The 27,306-nt window shown below is 40.5% G+C and overlaps 1 protein-coding gene across 3 annotated transcripts in view; it reads left to right on the top strand.

The window, feature by feature from the left end:
• znf536 (zinc finger protein 536) overlaps positions 1-27,306 on the top strand; it is a 252,049-nt gene that overhangs the window by 91,268 nt on the left and 133,475 nt on the right. For all 3 annotated transcript variants that reach the window (XM_077564276.1, XM_077564277.1, XM_077564278.1), the window contains one exon: positions 24,163-24,245. The gene's annotated coding sequence lies outside the window, so the exon portion shown is untranslated. The remainder of the gene's footprint in view (positions 1-24,162; positions 24,246-27,306) is intronic.

Below are 27,306 nucleotides of genomic sequence, written 5' to 3'. Positions count from 1 at the left end.
TTCACACTTGGATGTCGGACCGGAGAGACGAGTCCTGCCATGTTAGCTTAGCACTAGCTAGCTGATACGAGAGAACACAACACAAATAACTGTAAATATTTACCAAAAATGAAAAAATGATAAACTCCCCACGGAAAACATGGACTGCCAGACTGAAATCCTTACCACTTGCCCACTGTAATTAGAAGTGGCAAATCCAGGTCCAGAAAGTAAAAACCCTGCCTCTGTTTGCCTTTAGCCCCAGGTGCTAGTTAACTAGCTCCCTAGCTAGCTCCCATGGTGCCCTTTACCTGCTAGGGAGCTAGCTAGCTAGCTAGCACCAATGGCTAAAGCCAAACTGTGGCAGGGTTTTTACTTTCTGGATCTGGATTTGCCACCTCTGACTGTAATCAATAGAGATATTGACCAAACAGTTGTCACCAATTTTACCCCAAATTTGAATGCCAGAACAATTTTGTGAGACAAAAAATCATCAAATCGTCCCATGAATTGTTCCTGTATTTGCAGGCAAACAGCAATCGAGACCGTGTGCACGTGCGTGCGTGCGCTTAACTAAAGTTGATGCACAAAGAAAAGACGCGGGGCATTGATCGCTGGGGCCCTAAAGCTATTATCATGATCTAATTAGCTTTAACATACGTCTGTGTCACGGCCCGGTGCAAGGCCGACTCGTCCCCGATTCCACGCTGTCACTGCCTAAGCGCTAAAGATAGCATATGAGCACGCACACGCACACGCACACACACACACACACACACACACACACACTCAGTTGGACAATTAAATTCAGTGAAAAGAGAAGAAAGTGTTAAGTTTGGTCAAAAGTATTGGGACACCAACGAGGAAAAATGGGACACTTACAACCCACAGAAACAGCGGGTAAAAAGTACAAATGTGGAGTTTGGACAAAAGTATCAGGACACTTAGAGGATGGAAAGAAGAGTGTGGCGAATATGTGGACACAAGTATTGGGGGACCTTTACAGGATGTGGAAATTGAAAAAAATTGTGGGGGTAGGACACAAGTACAGGGACACCAAAAAGAAGTGAAAATGTGGACAAAACTATCAAAAAGTAAAATTGTGGATTTGAAAATGTGGACAAAACTATTGGGACACCTCCATGTATCCTTTGACGCGTTGGTACAGCATACAATTATTTTCAATCTCTCCAATCTGTGATTGCTTATTTTATTGATTAAGAGCTGCGTGTTTCAACACTTGTCTCTATTTAAAAAGTAAGCGTATAAGAAAAAGAAGACCTTGAGTGCGTGTCGTCCATTAGCATTGATGCTAAATTTAAAACAGCTCATTGATTATGTGCTTCTTATCTGGGCTGCCCGCTCAAGTCTGTATTATTTCCCAGCATGATTAGCGATGGCGTACTCGGCCAGCACAGTGGGTGGCGCACACACACACACACGTGCACACACACACACACACACACACACACACACACGTGGGCTCATTAGAACTTCACCTGCACACTTTCCGTGTTTCCTTGTGTGGAAAAGCGGGAAGGAAGCATGAAGTCTGTTCCCAAGTGAAGGAGCGCTCGCTCGGCCCCTCCCGCCCTGCTTTGATTGATATGTGAAATCCGTCTCCCTCGGCGGTCGCTGTGTGTGCGTGTGAAAGGTGCTCATTGTGAAGTGGAGACCACTTTGTCAGGAAACAATTGTGGAAAGCCTTTAAAAAAAAAAAAGAAGGAAAAAAAAGATGCAGCCACTCATTGTGCCGGAACTTTAATTTTGCGTGTGAGGTCATTTTAATCCTGATGAATTTTCATAGCGACGGCCGCTAAGAGTTCAATGGCCTCCCACGAAAGGAGGCGGAAGAATGGGAACCCACCCACGGGCCCCGACGACAAGGCCGCACTTAACAGCGGAGGCCGGGAGCGACGTTCCTTTGTCCCGCTTAAATGCGTCCCCACAAAAGAGATTCCTGCTCAATGAAGCCCCGAATCTGCTTTTTAAACCTACCGCCGCCGTCCACGATAAACGCCATCAAAATCTCCAACACTACTTAAAAAATGTTGTCATTTCAGGACTTTTGGCACAACTTGCTGCTTTCCAAGCAAGGAGCTGAAGGGCAAAAGTCACAATAAGCTGTTGTGACTCTTCTCGCTTTTCACTCGCAGCCTCCTGATGACACCCCGAATAACATTTGTAAAAAATGGAAGCGCTCCGAATACTTTCCGGATCCACTGTACATGTATTTTGAAAACAAACAATCCAACTAAAGTCCACAGCTCAAGTGGGACCGTAAAACCACTTTTAGACAATGACGAAGCCGAAGAAGGTCATTTGTGGAAATTGTGAAGGAGAAATGATAAAATGAATATTACTGTAATAATATACGGAATACATTTATTTTATTGACAAGAGAATAATAGATAGATTATTTATTTTGTTTTTCAGTCCTAAAATTAATGACATTTTTTTATCTAGAAATGTAATTGTAATTAAAGTATAGCATATTTATCAATATTCATGTCTTTTTTTGGGGACTATTTCATGTTACAACTTTATTCTCACCAATCAGACTTGGTAAATGTCTAATAGTTTAAAAAATAATCATTAACTTTACTTTAATTTTACTTTGATAGCTATACACAAATACTTGAGTTGACGCAACTTTTTAAACATTTGTTGTGCTTGGCTATCAATGTCATGGTTTGGGTTCGATTTGTTGCTTCGGAAGCAAAGCAAACAGGAACGCGTAACCGAGGGGCACAAAAGCGGAAGCGCAAGATCTGAGACGCGACCCACACGTTCCAAACAGGAAACCAGGAAGTCGGAAGTCCCGCCTTCTCCATGGCATAAACCGCATTGGTGTTTGTGTATTTATGTTGCATTCGAGGATGGTCGGAAGTTGGACGTTTTTTTTTTTTTTTTTAAGTTCAAACCAGGAAGTGTGTACGGGAACGCTCGCTTGAACTTGGAAATTTGAAGTCGGAAGAAAAAAGTGACCCTGACTTCAGCGGCGGACCACAAGTGACGTCACTCTAAAATGGTGACTGACCCCTTTGGAAAACACAGACCGTGAATTGTAAAACACAATTTACTCGACTATAAAACTGGATAGCTTTCTTCATTCAGAAATATTCGACACAACGTACGTGACAATACGTATGCCGCTATCTGTTTGCATGCAATTATATGGTGAACTACTGAAATGGATGAAATGCTTATGAAATAAGCAAAATAGCGAGAAGGCAAGTTTGCTGGAGGTCAAAATGAGTTTCGAGGACCAAAATAAAAAACAATTAATCACTCTCCGCCATTTTAGTTGTTTAATTTCGCCTCAAATGCTTTCAGGTCAGAAGTGGGGGAAAAACAACTCTGATGTATCCGACTTGCGACCATCCTCAAATGCAGCATTAGTTTTGTGTTTCCCGTCTGTCTCGCGTCAATCCATCGATGTTTGTCGTTGTTTCCTCTCATCCTGCTGCCATCCTTTTGCCCCGTTGTTCTCCCCATGTCTCGCCTCTCTTGCCAGTTTGGACTTGTGGTTTTGTGCTCCGGCCAGAACCTCTCTGTTTCCTTGCTTTTGTTTCATTAAACTCTAATTCCCTGCATCTGGTTCCACCTACCTCAACCACACCCGCAAAACTTAACAATCAAAATGTAATCAGAAGAACTGTTAACATAAGAATATTGAGTGAAGTGAACTTTGGAGCTAGCAGTTGAGCTAACATAGCAGTTTATTTTCCCAAATAGTGTGGAGTTGATTGACTGTTTTCCCGACGATTCCGCATCGAAACTTGACCAAGTTTGCAGATTGTTGGTCAGTTTTGGGGCAAACATGTTTTCTTGTGGCTCATTAGCATCAGGGCTAAATGTGAAGCGCGTCTGGTTTTGGACTGCGGCGGGCGCTAGCGTGATTCATAATGCTTATTTATGTAGCATGTAGCTGAGAGCAGCAGGGGGTCTTGCCTGGCTCGCCATCCTTCACGAGAGCTTCGTCTTTTTCTTATGATGATTTTTTTTTTCTTCCCCTTCCTCTTTGCGCTTACGGTGAAAATAAACTTGTTGTTTTTGATCATGCCCCAAAAATAACGACGTAGGAGTCAGCGGCCAAGAGATGGAGTGTTGCACTTTTGGTTAGCCACCCATTCTGGTCGCCAGCCAAATGATAAATAAAAACAAACCGTTTTCTTCATCCACTTCCTGTTTTCCTGCAAATGTAAGCAGTTGTGAAGTGTAAGCGGCTTTAATCCTGATGTTTTCAAATCTCATTAGCTTCTCTGAGCCTTCTCTTCCTGCTAACATGAAGATTTTAAAACCTAATATTTAAGAGCTGTTTTGCCAAACAAAAATATTTTTTTTTAAAAAAGAATTTTTTTCTATCATTATAATTTAGTACTTTACATATCTCTAGTTAAATACAATGACATTTAAAATATAAAATGGTAAAAATGTATTTTAAAGGTGATTTTTTTATAGAATAAAAAAAAGCAAAATGTAGTAGTGAAAACTAAAAGAAGAAATTGTATTGTTTAGTTTGCATATCTCTAGCTAATTAGAAAAATGTTTTAATATAAAAGTATAATAATCTGGATTTATCTCGTGAGTTAAAATTAAAATATAGAAAATGCTGGAAGTACATTTTAAAAGTGATTTTTTTTTTTTTAATAATGATAATGAATCAAATTTCACAAAATGTAATCATGAAACTAAAAGATGAATTTGTCTAATTAAAATGTTTTTTTAAATTCCTTAATAAAATAATGAAAAATACATTATAAGATTAAAACCATTAAATATAGACATTAATACAAACAGATTTTCTTCGTCATGTAGTCTTAATACAGTATCTTTAGTAATAAATACTAATATTAAAAAACTTCAAAAACTTGTACAAATAAATAAAATAAAACCAGTTTTCATTCATTATAAAATATGAAAAAGTAATAATAAAAATGGAACCATATTTTATATCATTTGAATGCAGTGCTTCAGATACCTCAAGTGAGTTCAGACTGTGCATACAGAACACGTCGTATCATGTAATGCTTCAAATCAGGATAAATAGTGCCAAATGTCCTCATTGTGTGAGTGCCATGTGTGTTAAAAGAAGGCCGCCGGGGTGGGGGGTGGGCGGCCATCTTAAATTGACCTTGCGAACCGCGGAGGGCGACTGTAGCGACGGCGATGCCGATCGTTGCAGCGGCGCTAGCGAGCTGCCCGTGAGGCTCGACGTTTGCGTGACTAAAGACGCACAATTAAGGCGGGCGTCTCTGTCCGCGCTTTTCTGTCGGCGCTTCGAGTGCGCCGCTAATAGCCGGGCGGGAGGGCGGGGGTGGTGGTGGGGGGGCGGTTATTAGTGCTGTTGGCTAAAAAGCATCATTAGGATTCTCTTCCTCCTCTGTATGAAGCTCTGGTATATTTAGTCCATATACGTTTCAATTCTGAATTTCAATTCATCAGTTTGAATTTCAAGTTAATGATGATTTTTTTTTTTTGAACCATTAAAACACAGTGGAAACATGCATTTAAAGACATACAATTAAGAAACGTGACATTTTCCGTCCTCATAATCGATGTGACGAAACATCTTCCACTCAAAAGCTGTGCTGATCTCAAAAACTAAACAATGCAACCCTGCCATCTACAGGGATCTATTTGCCGTCACAGCACTTTACTAACTTGAGTTAGCAAAACATACGAAGATAGCATACAGCAATACCTCACATCACCTTCTCTGCCTCTTCTTCTCGCCGATAATTCAACTTCATCTGCATACAGTCACCTCAGTGCTGCCAGTCATGTTGTGGCATAATGCGGTACTACACCCAAGTTGCACAATTCTCAATTAGAACTTGTCTGTATACTACAAACTCTCACAGAATAATTGGTGATATTGTTCACTGTACACTAACTTCATCCTCATTTATTTTTTTCCGATTATTTACGTATCGCGTGCAAACATTGTCTCGTATCTTTTATTCTCCTGGCCGGGTGTCCCTCGCCAGCGTGATCAGCCGCTTTGTGGAGGATGACGCACACTTATTTCTTTTTTTTTCCACCATTGTGACCTGTTGTCAATGGGACCCTCTCTCTAAGCACCACCACCCGCTCCTATCCCCCTTTGCCGCACCGCTTAATGCTAGCGCTAAATGCATCATTAGACAGCTAGGCTGCTGTGAAAGTGGTGGGACAATGGCGGGGTAAACAAACCAACAGGAAGTGCCACACACACACAGACACTCAAAATGGCCTCGCCATGGCGTGTGGAGATCTTCCGTGCGGCGTGATGGCGTGGAAAAAAGTTTATTACCTCCCACAAGGATGCCGTTGTTGTTGTTGTCGTCGTCTATTTGCAGAAATCAAAGGTCTCTCTGTTAGCTCACCCCCACCCTTGCCCCCCTTAACCGCCATCACCCCCACTCACCCTTTTGTTTGATTCCTTTCTCCCTTTTTTTTCTCCCCGTTTTTGCATACGTGACACCGCCACACACGCAACCGCTTTGTCTTTTGACAAAAGTGCACCAAAGGTTGATTATTTATTTGTTGTTGCAACAGTGGCTAACTTGTTTTTATGCTAGTCTGACAGCTAACAAGGTTAGCATACGGGCGCACCTTCACATGACCTCTAGACTGACTTTTTATTTTTTTATTTTTAGGGTTGGCCAAATCCAATTTCTTATTTGAATTGATGTTCCTCCCCAAATGACACTGACATCAATATATATTAATCCTCATTAGCAAACAAACTTTCAAACCATCAACTTCCTTAAAATAATAGAAAATGATTGTTTTTCTTGACAAATCATGTGAACATGGATGGATGGATGGACAGACAGATGGATGAATAGACAAACATGGACAGATGGATGGATGGGCGGGCGGATAGATGGATGGATACTATGTATGGATGGACGGATGTTTAGAACATTCCCCGTGCAGTTGGTTATTAAAGCTTTAATGGTGATGTCATCGTAATCCTCATCAGACTTTCCGAAACTTCGATTTGTTGTTATGGCGCAGTGTGGTGGTTCTGCGGGGGGGGAGGGTTGTTGTATGGGGGGATTGCAAGGTGGGTTGTGCCCCAAACAGCCGGGCTAAATGGATCTTATTTAGCGAGGCGTCAACACGCGTATGAGGCTGCACGCGTCATTACTTTGCACTCAAACGTGTTCGCCGGCTGATGGATGGCGAGGCCGGTCGAGGCGCGCGGACCCCTCGCCAAACACGCCGCTTGATTTACACCCGAAACCTCGCAGACGTCCGCCCCAAACAACAAAACTAGTGCTTTGGTTCCGTAAATAATGGACAAAGAGTTCTATTTCCCATTCTTTTCTCTACGTGTTGAAGTCGCGCAAGATTCGATGAAGTCTCGTAAGACGTCGTGCATGATTCGCTTGGAACTTAATGCAAATTTTCTGTCAACATCAAAGACAATATTTTACGGTCAACCAAGCGTACTATTTTGTAAATATCACCGACAATGCAGTCTTTCACAAACGTACGTCAAATCGTTAACAAACATAACCTTCACTTTTTTGGTGCATCAAAGACAACATCAGAGTCTTCAATGACTTTATTTGGTAAATATCAAAGACAATGCCGTCATTTTTCAATTTTGAGTCTTTAACAAATCGAACTTTTTTTTTGGGGGGGGGCACCATCAAAGACCAAATCAGTCTCTATTGAACCTAGCGTACGTTTTTGTAAACATCAAAGACAGTGCAGAGTCTTTAACGAACCTAATTTTAATTTGTACGAGGCTAAATATCAGAAACAATTTTACGTCTTCAACAAGCCAAGACAGCGTAGCAAAAATAATTGCGTCTTCGATGGTTCCAGCTTACATTCTTATAAACGTCAAAGAAAACCAAAAGTATATCTAATTTGTGTCAATATTAAACATAATCAAAGACCAATACATACATTTTGGTAAATATAAAAGAACATTTTGAGGATTCAAAGGGCCGAGACAATCATGAATCCTTATTTTGCTCAAATGTGAGTTTATCATGTTATGTAAAACTTATCACATTAACTCTTTGACTGCCAAAAACGTTAAATAACGTTTAGTAAAATCCTATGGAGGAGTGCCAAAGACGTTAAAAGACGTTTGTTTCAAAACAGAGGTGAAACTAACCATTTTCTATTGTTGATTACTGAAAAACGGAATAAGGTAGAAACAAACTTTTTTTTCTGATGAAAGATGAGAGTCCAATCTTTCATTTGGTAGTATGTGTGTTTCCATAGTCCAAACACATCATTTTCTATGGACCTTGAAAGATCAGTCAAAATGCTTAAAATCGGCTGGCACTGGGGACAACCCGTTTCTGAAAACGTCTGGCAGTCAAAGAGTTAAAATGTAACATTTATCATGTTAAAATGTCATAAAAAAAAACCCAAGATAACTTAACACGGTGGTATTTATCATGTTAACGTGAAACTTAGCATGTCATGCAATAATTTATTGTAAAAAATGATGTGAAATTCATCAAATGATGCGAACCGTATCACAATCAAACGTTACATTTGATGTGATGACTATTTTCACATTTTTACATGTTAACTTGTAATGCATGTTAAAACATACCACATTAAAATGTGCAACTTATGCTAAAATACGACAATGATCACATTTAACATGTTAACTTTGTCACGGTGATATTTGTCACGCTAAAACGTGAAATATCACGGAAATGACGTGACAGTCATCAAGTTATAGGAAACTTATCACATTTAATTGATCATGTTAAATTGTGACAACGATCACATTTTAACGTGATAACTTGTGAAACTCATCACAATAAAACATTTCATTTCCGTCCAAATCTGACTCTCCTATTTGAACCCGATAAGTGTCCCTTTTGAACGCAATAACTTCTCACGGTCAAACCGACTGTTTCACGTTACAACGTCAAACTTACTACATTATTGCGTGAAAATTTGCCACATTCTAACATGCTATTTAACTTCATTTTCCTTTCTTTTTTTTTATTTATGTGGCAGCACTATTTTATGCAATTTGTCATTTGTAAGTGGCGGCTGCTAACCCGCTTGTCAATGATCACGTCTCATAGCAGATCACATTACGGACGCCATTTTGTCAATCTTCGCTGCGGTCCTTTCGATTCGGCGCCGCTCGTGATGGTGGCGGGCACGTGCACACGTGCGTGAGTGTGTGTGTGTGTGTGTGTGTGTGTGTTAAATTGCGTTTGGACTCAGGTCTCCCTCCGCCGCCGCACGTTTGGACAGGAAGGCGACGTTGATTGGCTTTGTTCAGTCTTCCTGGCAGCCGACACCAGCTGACATCTGTTCCCTCCTAACCACTCAGACTTATCTCCATCGGGGAACGCGCACGCACACACACATGCTGTCACACAGTGGATATAAAGCATGACATTCGCATTGTTTTGGGGGGCAAAAAAAAGAAGAAGCAGATTTTGTGGCGCTGGAAGGAAGCTTGGCTGCGTGATTGTGCCAAAAGCTTATTGCGTTGCTAATTAAAACATTACTATCACAATGATAAGAATAATACGAATGGTGATAATCACAATGATGAAGATGATACAGTGGATCTTGATGAAGTGTACAGGCCATGTTTGAAGTCACATCAACATTTGCAGTGCAAACAAAAGTTAACCTCTTACACCTTTTTTTGTCATTTTGGAGGCGTGTGAGTTAAAATTTCAAGGCTGCAATAAAACCTTGGTGGGATTTGTTTATCTTGTTGATTTGGACGGAAATGATCATTTTTCTGGATGCTTGCTTTTACAGAAATGGTGGTTTTGCACACATTTTGTATTTAGGATTCGGATCAGATTGGATCCTGCCATAACATCCAATTTTATAAGTTGCCTGAAAGAAACACACACACACACACACAAATGAACAAAATTGAGTGCAATAGTGAGCCGTGTCCAAACAAGCATCAAGTCCATCAAAAACTTCCCTTCCGAGTCTTCTATCGGATTTTTGAAGATCACTTGGATGGTTGTGTCCATGTTTGTAGTTGGAGTGGCCCCAGTTTTGCATTGATGAACCAACCAAAGTGCTGACTATAGTAATGGACAGCCCCCCCCCACCCCCCACCCCCTATATGCAAATTTGGAATGAAAAGTTTTGCTTTAGGCCTCTATTCATCTTAATTATTTAGATGGCCCTTTTCTTTATACATTTCTGCTTTTCTGAATGACAGTTTTTTTTTGTTGAACCTTGCTTTTAACGGGATCGCTCTTTCTTGGAAAGAGTGAGTGTAACGTCATGTATGACTTGACAACTTTGGAGGCACACTGTGCTTTTCACAAAAATTCTGACTTCAAGGGCATGAGAATTTTGATGTTCCACTGTATTAATAAGACTGTGTGTGTGTGCGTGTGTGTGCGTGTGTGTGTGTGTGTGTGTGTGCGTGTGCGTGTGCGTGCGTGTGTGTGTGCGTGTGTGTTTGCACGTGTGTGTTTGGTGCAGACATGTGGAATGTGAAGGTAGAGTGGCATCGACGTACATGTTTTGCATCACTTCAAAAATACTGTGCAAGAAAATTTTAATTGGCAGAAAATTAACAACATGTCAAATGGAAATACAATTGAAATTGTAATACAAATTAAATACAAATAAAAAATCGAATAAAATTAAATGATGAATAAAATAGATTAAAATATCGTTTGACTAAAAATAAATAGGAATACAAATTATGATAAGCTAAAAAAAATAGACAAAATTATATTACAAATATAAATATTACATGTGTATACATCACAATAATATAAAAAAAATCATAAAATGTAAACTACATGCAAATGAAACAAAATTTACAATAAAAAAAAAAGGTAATCGATTTAAAAAAAAATAAAACATGATTTACAACAATTTCAGAAATGAAAATAACATTTATATAAAAAATAAATAAACGATTAGATGAATTAAAATAAAATACATATTACGGTCCAATTTTATAAATTTCTAAATAATAATAATTATAATAATTAATTAATTTAATAGAAATGAAACAAATATAATTGCAAAATAAAAACTAAAACATTAATTAAAAACATTAAAATAAAATTTCAATAAAAAAAATACATAATATAAAAATAATCCAAAACTAAACAATAATAGATTTTAAAGGACTACATGAAATCAAGTGACTGCACTAAAAAGTCCGCATGTACATATTTCAGAAAAGCTTGAAAGAAATGAGCCCCCCCGCTCCGGGTTGTGGTTGCTGGGAAATGAACATTTTTGTCTTTTTGTTGCAATTAACCACAAAACACCAGATTAAGTATGTGTGTGTGCACACGCATGTGTGCGCAAGGCGAGCAGGTGGCGGCCATATTTGAAGACGACAGTAGGGGTCTGACCCATGCCAGGCCTAATAAAGCGGCCTTGTGATGGAGCTTATGTGACACACCGTCCCCGGGGCAAGCGGGTCCCTCGCTCCCCCGCGCACACGTGTCACACACACACACACACACACACACACATACGTCCTCCACGCGCACGTCACACACACAAGTCCGATGACGACACATCTGCGTTGGCGCGATCTCCGCCCACCTCTTTTGTCAAACGTCCCGCACGCTGCCGATGATGGCAGTGCAGCTGTGTGTGCGTATATGTGTTTGTGTGTGCGCCACACTTGACAATGTTACTCAATGTGCTGAATACACACATGAAAAATAATACGTCCAACTTAATGAGCCAATGGAACAGGAAGTGAGCCTTTACGTGAAAACAAAGCTGTTGTCACATAATGTGTAAAAATGCCATTTTGTTCCCTCATTAGCAAATGAAACGGCGTGTGCTAGCCACTGTTAACGTGTTAGCTGCGTCTTAGCATTTGCAATTTTTTTTTAGCATTTTAGCTTTGTTTTAGGCTAAACTGTCATCGTGTTTGGCCTGTAATAGCCTCGGTATGTATAAACAGGGTAACTACTGTTAGCATGTTAGCTGTGATTTAGCCTCTATATCTATCCATTTGTGGTGCATTAGGCTGTTGGCACTTTAGCTTTTTTTTAGTCTATACTATTGTTGGGTTAACAGTGTGGTAGGCTCTGTTGTGTATGTCCACAAGCAGTGTGGTAGTCCGTGTTAGCATGTTAGCTGTGTTTTAGCCGCAACAGCTACATCAAGTAGAATAGCAGTCAGCACAATGCAAGCCTCCGCCACTTCTGAACATTCCTCGAAAAAGTCCGACTGACTGTCACGTGAAGTTCAATGAATTAAGAAACTAAAGAATGAATAAAATTGTTTTTTTTTTTAAAAACTAAACAGAAATGAACTTACTAACCAACAAACAAATGCAACAAATGGCATGTTTATTACGTCTAGTGTGCATACGTGTTTGTTTTCAGAAAACAAGACGCAGCAAAGCAGGAAAAAAAAATGCAAATTCCAGCGTTCTTAGCGGCCTCTCGCTTGCGAAAGAAGAGAAAGAACACCCACAGAGGAAAAAGATGCTTTATCTGCCTTGCCCCAATTTGATTACACATTGCATTTTCCCCCTCCTTTTTTTTTTTTTTTAACATTTGCATAAATGTCCTGCTCAGCATGTTTAAAGTTGTTTTATTAACGCCTCTTGAGACTTTTTTTTTTTCTGTTCCCCCGCCTTTACGCGTCGGGCTCGCTAATTGCTCCGTGATCTTTCGCCGCTCAGCCTCAGCGCTGTGCAAACATCATAAAAATAACTTGCAAAAAAAAAAAAAAAAATGAATGTGATCAAGTACAAACTTGCTCTGCAGTCATTATTTTATGTTTTATTTTTTTCATATGGTAGCCTCTGTAAGTATTGTGGTTTAGCCTTTCCTAGCATGTTAGCTGTATTTTAGCCTCTGTGTTATCTTTTTTGAAAATGTGCAGGCCCTGTATTAGCATGTTGCGCTTTGTTTGCCAGTTTTTTTTTTGTTTGTTTGTTAGCCATATTTTAGCCACTGCTACTTGTCCCTGAGCATTGTTGCAGTCTTTATTAGCATGATAGCAGTGTTGTAACCACTGTTTGTGAGCAGTGTGGAAGCATTATGTGTCACGTAGCAATGTGGTTGTCCATGTTAGCTATATGTTAGCCTCTGCTATCTCATCTTAGCCTTGTGTGGCAACCCTAACAAATTTTTAGCATCTGATCTGGGTTCCTTAGCCGTGTGGTATAGCGTCCATTAGCATTTAAGTAGTGGTTTAGACTGGGTTATGCTAGTTAGCAAAGTGGTATGATTCCTGTCCCGTAGCAGTGTAATAAGTTTGTTAGCAATATGGAGTCCTTTGTTAACAGTGTTTTAGATTCTGTGCCTTAGCAGTGTGGTAGTCTCTGGTAGGCGGTTAACTGTAGTTTGGCCTCTGTAATCCGGTTGTTAGCTCTTTGTTAGGTCTGCTTTAGCCTTTGCTGTCTGTCTGTTAATACATTAGCTTCATTTTAGTCTTTTTTCCCTCCTGTCTCTTAAAAACATGATAAACACTATATCGTGAGCTAGCATAATAGCATGCTAGCGGACACCAAAGAAGAGGATAGTGTCCCTTTGATGAAACCCCCTCTCTATCCTAACCCCACCCCCCCCCCCCCCCCCCCCCGGCCCCCCTTCTCCTTCTTCTTCTTCTTCATAAACAATGAAAAGTTAATGAAGAGGTAACTTAATGATGTAATGAATATGGCCGCTCAAGGTCGAAGCGGGCTACAGTCTGGGCGCAAGACGGCCGCCACACGGCGTTTATGTGTCACGCACGCACACATGCGCACACGCATACACACGAATAAGTGCCATCTGTAGTAAAAGTGTGTGTCTGCGTGTGTGTATGCGTGCAGTGATTAAATATTGAAAAGGTTCAAATGGTACAGTCGAGATTTGGGCCTTTGAGTCAAGTGGATCGATGGAGCTTGGCCGCTACTTGTTGAGTGTGTGTGTGTGTGTGTGTATTTGTGTATTTGTGTGTGCTATAAAATACATATACAGTATAGATAGACAGCCATGCATATCTTATTGCACAATACGGCACCATATGTTATCTGACTGTACGGTATCATTTACAGTAGTCGCTTGTCATACTGTCGTTATTTGATACGTGATATATCAAATTATACTGTACCATAGCCGACTATATTTTGTTGTAACTTTTCTTATGCCAATCTGTTGTGCTATAACTTACCTTAACTTTTCTTATTTTATTTTTATTATTTATTTATTTATTTATTTTATTTTTTTATTTTGCAGTGTTTTCATGCCATGATACAAATGTGTATTTGTATATGTAAATATTTATGCGTTTATACGTCCATAACGATCACACCATACTCGTTGTACCGCATCTTATTTTGCCGTACTGAACCCTCCCATAATATCATGTTAGAGTTTGAAATACCGTAAGCATGCTCTCTTGTATCTGGACTTGTCTTGCCTTTACCTTATGTTATCATACGCACCACATCGTGCCTAATCGTGCTGTGTCACGTTTTATTTGATCTTTTTGTGCCGCGCTGCACTTTTCCTGACCGCACCTTCTCTCATCTTACAGTATCATATCTTATGGTATGACACCTTATTCTCACTTATCATGCAGTATCACATCTTGCCTGACCGTCTCTGATCTTACTTTCCGTATCTTATCATGGCATCATGAAAGAAAATATCATGTCATGCAGTGTCGTAATGTACCTTAATGTACTGTACCATATCTTATCATACCGTTCTGTGTTGGACCCTATTAACTAAACTTATTCTATCTTATAAAACTATATCATATCATACTGTACAATGTTTTATCATTTGTATACCACATTTTATCTCATATCATCTTAAAGGGTTGTGCAGTATCTTTCTTTAGCCTACTATACTGTAATATTTATAACATTTTTATATCCTAACTACAGACTTTACACTGGTGTTTAGGTCTAAGTTCTGGCATTTCTTATTTACGTTCTAATGTGCTAGCAAGTAGCAATGTGCACATCATGTCTTCCTCAAATGACGTTTTGGATGAGAGTTGCGCTGTCCCACAATGCAACAGTTTGTGAGTAGCAGCTGCACGCGTTAGCCTTCAAAAGAGGCCCGTTTAGCTTGTCCATATTGCAAGCCGTCTCCCAACCCAAAAAAACAAAAAAAAAAGAAATGCTAATCTGGAACATCGGGGGCTTGTGTAAACACCTTCAGACGTCCTTGCTGATCTATTTTAAAAAGACTCCCATTGTAATCAAAAACAATAAGCGCTCCAAAGTCCTCCCCAGCCCCGCTTCTTTCTCCCGCCCTAGAGTATGAAATAATATTCCGTGTGTGGGCTCCTCAGCCTCGCCGCCGCTGAGAACGCAAACATTTCACAATAAACTTGTTTAACTCCAGGCCCTTGGCCAGATACAGGACATGCTGCGTTAATTACCAAGACCCGTTCAAATAAACCAGAATAAAATATGACCCTCTTTTCTTCACCACCGCCGCAATCACCCGTTCCAAGGGATTTAAAGATGTAAAAAAAAAAAATTTTTTTAAAGGCGTACACCTCGCATGTGCTGTTTGGAGAGCAAACATGACAGCCAATCTGCATATAAACATGCCAGAGAAAAGATATTAGAGATAAATACACAGGTTGTAATGCAATATGATAAGGTCTGATCTGAAACGGTAAGGTATGCTAAGGCATGCTAACATATGAAATGGGACATTTTATATATATATATATATATATATATATAGTTTGCTATTAATATATACGTATGTAAGATATCTGATACAATGCAATAACACTAGCATACCATACAGTGCGGCAAAGTTTGGTACAATACTGTAAAATAAGACTCGGCAAGACATGGCTGACATGACGAACAGAAAACACAAGGCATTATATAATGTGATATAAGATATTATCTATATTATTTAAGAGGTCTAAGATAAGATATTATGAGATACAATACGATACGGTTGACATGACGATGCCATGTGCAGTAAGTTCTGATACGATAAAGTGAGGTACGTTAAGATATGCAATTTTAATACGTATCACGACTGAATATGCATACATTATATGCATTTAATATAATTAAGGTATGATAGAATGTAAGTTGGGTAAGCCATAGCATGATGATGCAATAGGAAAATGTACAATATGATACAACAAAGTTATGCTAAAATATGCAAATTCAAGACATTATAATCCAAATTGTACCTGAAGTGTCATTGTTTTTGTTTGGTCACCATTTTCACCCAGGAGGGTGTGCTCACTTTTGTTGCCAGCGGGAAACACATTGCAAACGTAGTTCAACCTGAAAATAAATAAATAAATAACGGAAAATACTGTGGGGCCGCGATATAGCAGGCGATTACTGTATAAACATGACGAAGATAAGGCAAAAAACACACACACACACAAAAAAGTCAACACAGATGCCGTGTTTGCTTTTCACCGATATTTCCCGCCGCCGCTCCCGATTCACGGCGAGAGAAGAGAGCCCCCGTTAAGCGCCGCGTTTATTATTCTTCAAAGTCTTGTCTGAAAGTAATATGCTTTAAAGGCACGCTGGTGACCTCGCTCACCCTCCGCTGTGTCTACTTCAGCTTCAGCCTTCGTGTGTGTGTGTGTGTGGGGAGGGGGGGGGGGGATTATTTGAGTTAAGTTGCTGCTGGGTGGCCCCCGCAACGCTTTCACTCTGTTAACATAAGAATGGAGGCGGCAGAGGAGGAAGGACGGCAAGGGGGGCTGGGGTTGAAATAGTTTTAGCGTAGCGGGGGCCGTTGTTATCCACTCAAGACATCAAGACATTCCGTGAGCCGCTCTGTTTGAACACCTGATGGCGCCGCAGCAGAACTGCACCTGAGAAGAACTTCACAATCACGTTGAATCTGTTCCTTGACGGTCATCGCGGCTCCGTTTACTTGCGCTATAAGAAGTTCATGTCAAGGGAAACGAAGCCGTTGGAATGTCTTGACGAGGACTTTTGGGGTGTTTGTATACATCAGCAAAGCGGCATCGGAACATCTGGATGCGATGAAGCGTCGTTTGTGTAAACAAGGAGGGTCTCGGCAAAAAACCACCCAACAAGACAGCGTTATTGACAAATATTTCAGCCCCTCCGAGAGATGGACGCTTGCTCGTGTTTATACGCTCAAAGGGGAGGAACACGACTTAAGATGAATAAAACCAATATGTGTTCCAGCTAACTATAAACAGAATGTATATGTAAAAAAAAAAAAAAGTCATTCCACTTTAAAATGAACTGTACTATATATATATATATATATACATATATCAGTGTGATTACGATTCGATATCATGCGGTACGGCTCTCTCGGTAATTATATTCAAATAAATAACAAATCAGTAACATCAAACCAATTTAGACTAATTTATAACTTTGTAATCGGCTCTCAGTACGTTCAAGTATTGAACAATTTACTTTTGGCACGTCAGCCGTGTCTTTTGTTTTTATACGGTACCATGACCGTAAGTCATTTCGCATTGTATATCTTATGGTACTGTACTTTACCTGTAAAGCACCCGGTTGTACTTATCTTGTATTGTATCACATCATGTTGTATCTTACTGTGCCGCATCGCAGCATTTGGAATCATGTTGTATCTTATCTTACTATCTAACGTAAGCCACCCAACGTTATTGACAAGCTTTCATGGTGGCGGCCTCGAGAGATCAACTCTGATGTTTACGCACTGGCGGCGGCGGCGGCGGCGGCGGCGGCCCACTTGACGACACTTTAAGAGATCTTCAGATGATAAATAAAAGCCAGGAAAACATCTAAACACTCACATTTAACGCTCATTTGACTACTTTGGATGGATTCAACTCTGTCGCTCCCAGAAAAGAAATTCCGTTTACACGCATAAAAGAGATTTAAGTGTTGTTTGCTCTGCTTAAGAATACCTGAAATGGAGGTTTTGAACCTAAAAAGGCAAATAAATGCCAACAGCTTGCTTCAACAGATTTGACGAATTACTCAACAAGCCTTCCGGTCTGCTCGGCAAAACTCGGTCAAGTTGGTTTATCATCGGCGTGACATCCTATCAAAAGTCAGGCCTTCAAAATAAAAGCATTTGGTTATCCTAAGAGTTCCAGCACATTTTCTTTGGCCGTATGTTGACTTGTTTATTTAGCAGCCTCACACAAATTATTACCACACAAGTGTGGTGGAACCGAATACTTTTATTTTGAAGGTCTGAATTTTGACACGAAGGCAACATTCAGCCTGAGTGTGTCAGAGGAGAGCAGGAGAGTCCTTGCTTTAGTTGTTAATACACACTTGCTGTTGAAGCCTTTTGAAAAGATCTTCTGAAATGCTCAGAATGAACGAACATCGACTGATGGGAAATGAATGGCCAAGTCACGTTTGTTTGTTCCAGCTAACAAAAAAAGGACAAAATTTTGACCCCCCCAAAAAAATACAAAAACAAAACCATAGGAAAATTAAGGCATCTAAATACGGAGATTCCACTATACAGATGAGTCCAAATTTAGAGTTGCAGTACCATGTTGTGCCACAACATGTCAGGCAGCGATGACTTCTACTGGAAGAAATGTAGAAGAAGAGCAGCAAGCAAGAAGAGTATAAAGGCTGAGCGTATTGCCGTTTCGCGGCTTGCATTTGTGGCTGCTCCACGTGTGCGAAAAGAGCAGACTTTCGAAGGTTTTCCAAATAACATCACATCGAGGCTAATCTCTGTTAGCACATATATGGCGCTTTGAATAATATTAGCATTAAGCTAATGGACTTTGATTAGACAAAATGATGTGCTTTGCTTGAGTATTGTGGTGTTTAAATATTCTATGATCTTCTCCAGTTTATCTGGGCTGTACCCCGCATGATGAACAAGGGTTCATTATAGCTCCGCCTCTTTTGGGCTACACCCAACAGTGTGTTTACTAGCCCAACGCGTGAGTCACAACAGCGCTTTGGCACCTTTATAAGGTAGTTTGGTCCGGGTCAGTTGTGTGTCCTTGGGCGAGATTTGGTCCTGATGTTGCGTACGGGTGATTGTTACCATGGCAACAAAGGCCATCACGAGCGCGTGAATGACGGGATGGACACGCGTTCATGCGCTTTTGACTTGTTTTACTTATAACAACGCAAATGAAGGCGAGCGGTCTTTCCTGACGTGCTCGTAAACAAACGGCAGTGACCGCGTAATGGCGGGCGCGTGTGCGAGGGGCCGGCGGACACGAGCGGGATAATAAGCGTCATGGCATCTAATCAGATTTCTAAGAGGAATTGATTGTTGTGCGGCAGGCTGCTCTTGACAATAAGCCCGCATTTAAGTGTTAATTTTTATGCTAATGCAGGATGCAGCTCGGTCCCACGGCTCATCCCCGCGACCCCCCCGCCCCCACCCGCCACCGATAGGAAGATTGTCCCGTACACAAAATGTCAGCTTGGGCAGCCGGTGTGAAGGCTTGTAATTTATGAGCTATGTTTCTATTAGTGTGTGTCACGCTTGTTAGCGAGCCGCATCGTGATGTCAACTTTCACCACAGCCGACATTTTGCTTCATTTTCTAGCTATTGAGATTTTTTTTTTTATTCTTTGAGGAATTTTTATAGTCAAACTTTCAGGTTTTTTCTCTGTTTTTGCTCATTTTTATGTCAAATTTTTACAAATTGTCTAACTTTTTTTTGTTTAGTAATTTTATAGCAATCAACATTGTTTTTATTCTTCGACAAATGTCACTGTACCAGTTTACTATTTTCATTCAGTTTTTCTATTTTCCACAAAACATTTTCACTAATTGAGAATTGTCCTTAAATCAATGAAATTTTCTGGCAAAATGAGTAAAAAAATGAATAAATAAAATAAATAAATAAATACAATATTTTACTAGGTTTTCCTCATGTTTTCACCCCCCTCCCTTAATTTACAGTCTATCTTTTTTTATTTTGTTTTCTTTTTTTTTAATTAGTTTATTTATTAATTATTAGTTTTTAATTTTATTTTATTCTTTTTTGTCCATTGGCACTCATTTTGGGCAGATTTTCATTTGTTTCGTCACAAGTTTTTTAATTTTGCTAATAATTTTGAACGTGCTGTATCATATTTCTTATAACATTTTTCACTCATCAACATCCATCCATCCATCCATTTTCTTGGCCGCTTTTCCTCACTAGGGTCGCGGGGGTGCTGGAGCCTATATTCATTTAAATCAATTTCCTGACTAATTTATCAGTTTTTTGTTGACAGATTATCACTCAGTTTTCCTAATTCACACTACTTTTGTGTCCATTTGTCTTCCTTTTTTTCCCAAAAAATTTTGTTCACTTTTTCTCCTTCGCTCATTTCGCTCCTTTCACTTCTTCTCTTTTATTGATAATTTGACTCAATTCTCCCCCATTTTGTCTCCTTATTTGACAGCATGTAGAAGTCGTTTGCAGCACGTATAAAATTTCATCTCGGCAGCCGGCGTGAAGGCTTGTAATTTATGAGCTATGTTTCTATTAGTGTGTGTTCCACTTGTTAGGGAGCCACGTGCGCCTCGCTGTGCCGCCTTTCACCAGCTTCTTTAACACGCGCACACACACGCGCGTGTTGTTGGTCGGACGGTCTCAGCTCAGTGGCTGCTACACCAAGGCCTTCGTGTGTTATCAAATATCAGGTGGTCCGTGCCCCCCGGACAAAAGGCAATTTAATACAATTTAATGACATTGCCAAGAAATGTGTGTGTGCGTGCACGTATGTGTGTGTGTGTGTGTGTGTGTGTTGGGGGGATGCAGGCGAGGAGGACGAAGAGATGTGAAAATAACGTCTGTGCTTTTAACGGCAGTCATGTCACCTTCAACCTACTCAAACCGGATGACGTTTATTATTTTCAATTTTTTAGGAAAGTGGTGAACATTTCGACTCATTTTGGACATTTTTTTTGTACATTTTCACAGATTTTATCATTCAATTGTTTTCATTATAATTTTCCCGTCAAATTTCACTCATTTTGAATTTTTAAGTTTGGCAGTTTTCATAAATTTTTGGGCCAAAGATGTATTCTGTGACAAATTTTCACGGCTTTTTTGTGGTCATTTTCACTCAACTTTTCCTTTGTGGACACATTTTCCACCAATTTGAAGTTTTCACCCATTTTGTGACCAATTTGTTCATCTGATGACTCATTTTTCTCAGTTCTTCATTTTTTTTTAAATACAATTTGCAAATTTTTGCCCATTTTCACTATCGCTCATTTTTGAGTCCTTTCTTGACAATATCGAGATTTTTTTGCCGTGATAGTTTTGAGCGTACTTTGATTTTTACTGGCGGTGTGGCGTGTAAATGGTGGCGGCGAGTGGCGTGCTGGCGCGCTGGCGTGCCACTAGAACGCCAAAGCGTCCAAACTGCACTCGGCGGGCCCCAGCAAGCACACTGAAAGGTTTGGATCCAATTCACATATAGGTCAATTAAATGCACCAACATCTGCTCTCTCCCCGCCATTTGCATATAGCATTCATATGTTAATCATGGCCCTTGTTTTTTTTCTTTTTTTCTATCTTCCTGTGTGTGTGTGTGTGTGTGCGTGCGTTTCCTCCTCCTGTACTTCCTCCCCTCCTCCCAGCCTCTTTTGTATTGCCAAACAAAAAGAGATGCCGAACATTTTTGGATTCCCTTTTTCCCGTCCTATTTCCTCTTCCTCCCTGCGTTAAAGGGGAGGTGAGCCCCCCCCCCCTTACCCCCCCAAGCCCACGGCGGAGAGGAGCCCCTTTAAAAAACGGAGCCCGGTCTCCTCCCCGAGCAGCTTAATGCCTTATAAATCAATGATGACACAGATGGACCAGCGATAATCTATTTAGAATGCCTCACAGCAAATATTGTTGTGCAGATGATTAGACAGACATTCATTTTAACCCCTAAACGCCTCCCACGCTCGCATGTTTTGCTTATTTCAAACACATTTAGCGGCGCCGCTTTGGTTTGTCGCCGTTTTGTCTTTTGAGGACTCCTCAACTGTTGCGACAAATGTGGCCTTAAAATTTGATGTGGCATTAAAATCATCACATGGAAACATTCCAATCTACATGAGTCTCATATATTGTACGTGGCGGTTTCGTCATCATCTGTAAATTTCATGTTGCTAAGTCAAGCTGGGCTACTTGGTTACAAGGCTGGATTTTCAAAAAAAAATGCCGGGAGACGCGAGCGGGTGTCATCAAGCGATGCTCCACCAACCAACTCAATAACGATGACGAAAAACGTCATAATAGCTTTGCCCGTCCGTCTGTTGAGTAAAGCAAGGTCCAAGTTTGGTGGCAAGTGTACAAAATGCCTCTTCGGAATGCCTGGAAATGGACAAATGATCCTAAAATGGCCGCTTTCAAGCAAAATGCTGGACGTGCTGTGTTTTTTCAGCCATGGATTCTTGAACTTTTATCCGCATCTCCTCATGCTAGACGTGTCTAGCAAATAGCATGTTGCTAACTGGTGCTTCTATTCAGAGATGATTTTTCAAAATGCCGTACCTGGTCAAAAATGCCCTATTAACTTATTTTCTCCCCTAAAACTATATATAAAATATATGATATATATATATAAATAAAATATGTTGTATTTTAAATGTTTTAGGTGTCCTAAAGATGTATTTATAAGTTTTTTAATGTTTTTTTTTTTATTATGCTAGAGCATACAGAAGGCTTTGATGCCGCCTCTAAATTGCAGAGAACGGGTGAAGCAATGGTAGCGATTACAAAAACTGCCAGCAGGTGGCGATAGAGTAGAAGAGATCAACCAGGGTCGAGTGGCAAAAAGCTCTTTTGCCCAGTGTTTTAAACAGATTTGTGATTGAAGATGAAACTTCGCTATATTCTAATGCTAATTGCTTCAAAAGGGAAACAAACAAAAATACACTTTTTTCCCGATGAAAGACTCCGACTCTAATCTTTCTTTTGCTGGGTTCCATGTTTTTATAGCAATAGAACACAATATTCTGCAAGCGAAGGGGGTTGCTTCAGTGAAAATGGCTGCCAGTGAATGAGTTATTGGTTGTTTGAAACCAAAATAGTCGTCCTTGTGTGTCTTTTTGCTTACGGTTTCTTAAGTCTGTACCAAATTTCATGTTGGCCACTTGTAATCAAAATGGACGACAATCGGTGTCATTCTGGACGTGGTTCCTTCATTTTTGTGGCGGCTCTAGTTATGATAGGCATGCCTATCAAATATCATGTCGCTAACGGGACTTGGCTTCGAGACCTGGACTTGCAAAACACCTAACATTGAAAAAAAGGATCCTAAAATGGCTGCTTGGAGCCAAAATGGCAGACCTGTGTCGAATTGGACTTAACTTGGAACTTCAGCTCGTGAAGCAGAAGCCTTTCAACTAACTGGCTTTGGGGCTCTTTTTTTTTTTCCACTACCAAACTTTCCAACTGTGAATCCGAGGTTTTGAGTGTCATAATGCTGTTTTTGGGTGGAGAGATTTTCATGGTGGGATGCGGTCCATCCAGGTGGAGGAGAAAGCACGGAGGAATCGGATGACGGCGATGATAAGGAGCGTGAGGATGAAGTGGCGCTTGTCAGAGGTGGCAGCTGGCGAGAGCGCGCCGATAAATAGAAGCCGCTATCGACCGCGGGAAAATGAAAGATCCCCGAGTGGCGCGCAGTATTTAGCTTCAGCGTGGTGGCCTCGCGTTTGCCCGCCGGGAAGGGATGGATTTCCAGAACGCGCCTCCGGGCGCACGATTTGATTTCATCTGTACCGTCAGGGTCAAATTTGACCCCTTTTGACATTTGACAGCAATAGAAATACGCTAAATGTCATCCCTTCACCCTGAAATTTGATGACCGCTACAAGGTTTGAGGCAATGAATTGGACTGAATGGATTTTACATTTACCAGTCGATTAAATCAAAGAAAGTGGCGGTCATGGGATTTATCTTGAAAAGTGCGATACATGGTATGAATGTATATTTTATTTAATGTGGGAAGGATCGTGAAGCAGTTTTATGTATCCACCACATTCTCACAGGTCATGCAGAGAAACGCGCCGTTGGTCTTTTGAAAGGTCACGGGGGCGATCGCAAAAAAGTGCAAGACTTCAATTGAATTTTCATGGAGTGTTCATGTGGGACTTTGAAAATCTCACAAAACCCGAATCATACGAAATCCAAAGCAATATTTTTTTTAAATCATCGAAAAATGGATCATGAAAATCGAGGTTCCGCTGTGTTTTTCTAGAACCGTGTTGCCGTATGAACTGTCCGTGTTCCCACCACACCTCCGTTGGCTAATGATGGCCTCTGCTGTCTGTTCAGGTGGCGTTCCCGCCAGCAGTGCCAGCCACAGGCGGCTCGATCCAACACCGAGGTTCACTCCAGTATGCTGTTGGTGTGCTAAGGTAAGCAAAGCTGCAATGTAGTTTGCCAAATGGGCTAAATCAGAAAGCCAGAGTGTGGCATGAGTGATGTCGTGTTTGAGGGTGCCGCCAGGCAGTCAGCTCTAATAACAACATGAAAAAACAAACCCAAAATATCACCAATGTCAAAAGATTGGACTATGAGAGAATCTTCAGTCAATATTTGGGAATTTATTCATGTTTTTATGATTTGTTTTTTTGTTTTTTTTTAACACAAATTGGCACTTCAAGTGTCAACATGCATTGTTTCACTCAATTATTTTAATATTTTTTATTTTTAAAATAAATATTTATCAAATTAAACACATCATTTTGATTATCTTTTGAACACGTTTACATTTTTCTTCCTTTTTTTGAATATATCAATTTTTTCTATCCTTTGAAATTTTATTGTGTTCTAAAGTTCAATTCATCCGTTTGTTTTGAAAAAGTTCAACAATTGCTGAACGGCAACAGTCTCCTTTTCTGCTTGTATTTCACATTATGGGACCAAAAAAGATATTATAATATTATTCACTATGTTTATCATTTTTAGATAATTGGCCGATTAATCGGTTATCAGATTTTATTTTGCCAAATTTCGGAATTGATATTGACTTAAAAAAAAAAAGTCTGTATATATGTTTCTAATATTTTACTTTATTTTGCACTTTTTTTTCTTATTATTTGACATTTGATTGGTGAAATGTGTCAACAAGCAGAAGAATAATTTCCCACTTTTTAAGTGGTTTCTCTTTCTTTTTCTTCAGGCATTTTGTTAATTTTGTTATATAGTAATTTATTTGACTTTTGTATCAAACTTTTGCTTTGCCTTTCTTACCTATGCTTACTTTTTGTTTAATTTCTTTTCATGTTGTGCACTTAAAGAAGTAGTCAAGTACAGTAATCGATTACTATTCAAAGATTCTTTTTTCCCTTTGCGCCGTTCATAAAATGTTACGATGCTCGCCGTGTGATGATAAAGAACATCTCGTGCACACACGCCAACTGTTCATCACTCACTCGCCAGTTCGACTTATCCCCAAAGGCGTTGTTGTGTCTTTAAGCGCAGACACGCGCACGCACGCACACACTCAACTTGTAACAATCTGGATTGTGATAATCTGCCATAATCATCCGCCACATGCCGCCTAAAACACACTCGGGTGGCATTCCGCCGTGCCGCCTCCGCGCGCCAATGTCACTACCTCCGCCGTCAATGTCACCACCGTGCGTGCGTGCGTGAGTGGCGAGGGAGGGTGGTGGGGGGGGGGGGGGATTGTTGAGCAATTTATGTTTGGCATTAGTCTAATTGAATCGTATATCAAAGGCGTGGCGAGGCGCAGGTGCTCGAAATGCCGAAAGTCAAATCCAAAGAAGAAGAAATGCAGCAAATCTATTTGACCACGTTTTGCTTAGCACGCGTGCATTTCAAGCTGACTTTCTAATTAGGGTTTGGAGTCAGAGGTAGGGTTTGAAATAAGGATCAGGGTCACAAATTCGAAGTCTAGACAAGGGTTTTCAAGTAGGGTTTCAAACAAGATGAAGGTTTCCATTTAAGGCTTGGTTAAAACCAGATTATGATTCGGGGTTTTGAGCCTTTGTTTCAAACAATGATTAAGGTTAGAAAGTAGGGTTTTGAACAAGGGTTAAGGTTGTAAAACAAGAATTTCAAACAATGTATGCTTTCAAATGAGGGCTTCAATCTATAGTTACAGTTTGGGATAAGGATTAGTATTAGGTTTGGGATTTAAAGTAGGATTTCATAACAAGGTTCGAGTTTTGAATTAGGGTGTTGAGCCTGGGTTCGGGTTTCGACAAAGGATTAAGGTTTCAAATCTGGGTTTCAAATGAGTTGAGGTTAAATTCGGGTTCAAGCCTGGGTTGGGATTTAAGGATTATGGTTTTAAAGTCGGGTTTCAAACAAGGGTTAAAGTTTTATGAAGTGATGGCAGGGTTCGGGTTCCAAGCAAAGGTTTCAAACAAGAATTGGGGTTTCAAAGCAAGGGTTATGATTCCACATTAGGTTTTCAAGACAGCGTTAAGGTTTGAAATAAGGTTCAGGGTTTCAAATGAGGGTTTTAAGAGTTGAATTAGTGCTTCAAAGTAAGGTTTAAAACAAGAGTTTGGGTTTCACATTAGGGTTTTAAACTGATTAGGGTTTCAAATTACGGCTATGAAAGGATTATGATTTCAAATAAGAGTCTTACTAAAAGGTATAGAATTACGTGTTAGGAATTCAAGACAGAGTTTGGCTTTCAAATGAGGGTTTAAAGGTCAAGGGGGGGAGTTTCAAATTACGAATTCAAGATATAGTTCAGGGTTGAAATGAGCGTAATTAGCGAGGTAGGGTATCAAGCAAGGGTTAGGGCTTCAAGTGGGTTATTTCCTTTGTCTAATTTTGCTTGAACGAACTCGCATATTCTCTATGCCATGACTTTTTTTTTGGGTGGGGGGGGGGGGTCGAGTTTTTGCAGTGTGTGAAAAGGTGGCGCCTCCCTCCACGGTTGTCGTGGCCGCGCGCCGCCCCTCGTCATTCCCCTCCGACGCGACGGATGATAAATTCCGGGCGGGCGTCGTCGGCAACAGCTGTCGGCAGACGAGCCTGATATGAGAATAGCAGCATAGGATGAGCGGGCATTAAAAATTAATATGCTATTTAGCCTCGGTGTATTTTAGGTATTTGACATTTTCATGTCCGGACAGCCGCAATTTATTCATAGTGCACAGGAGACGGACGAGGGGGAAAAAAAATATCCGCGTTAAAAAGGGCGCTGGCCGGCCGGGTGGGGGCGGGCGGGCGGTGGCGCCGCCTCACCTTGTGAGGTCACGCCATCGCAGCCGCTGCTCACTTTGGCCCGCTTTTTATTTTGAAATCCCGTCATATGAAATCTGAGTTCATTTTGAGATACTTTGGATTGTGCGTGGATGTGAGAGGTCGCGCGCGGCACACGTGTCATATTTGCCAGCGCATCCAACGTTGACGGTGACATTTGACCGGCGGCTGTCGTCCGTTCACGTGTTGGCCTTGAGGCCCTTTTCGAAATGTCGACACTCGCCCGCG

Source organism: Vanacampus margaritifer, chromosome 4 (genome assembly GCF_051991255.1).
Source record: "Vanacampus margaritifer isolate UIUO_Vmar chromosome 4, RoL_Vmar_1.0, whole genome shotgun sequence".
Taxonomy (NCBI): Eukaryota; Metazoa; Chordata; class Actinopteri; order Syngnathiformes; family Syngnathidae; genus Vanacampus; species Vanacampus margaritifer.
Note: the sequence above shows the minus strand (reverse complement) of the source record. Positions and strands in the feature narration are given on the sequence as shown.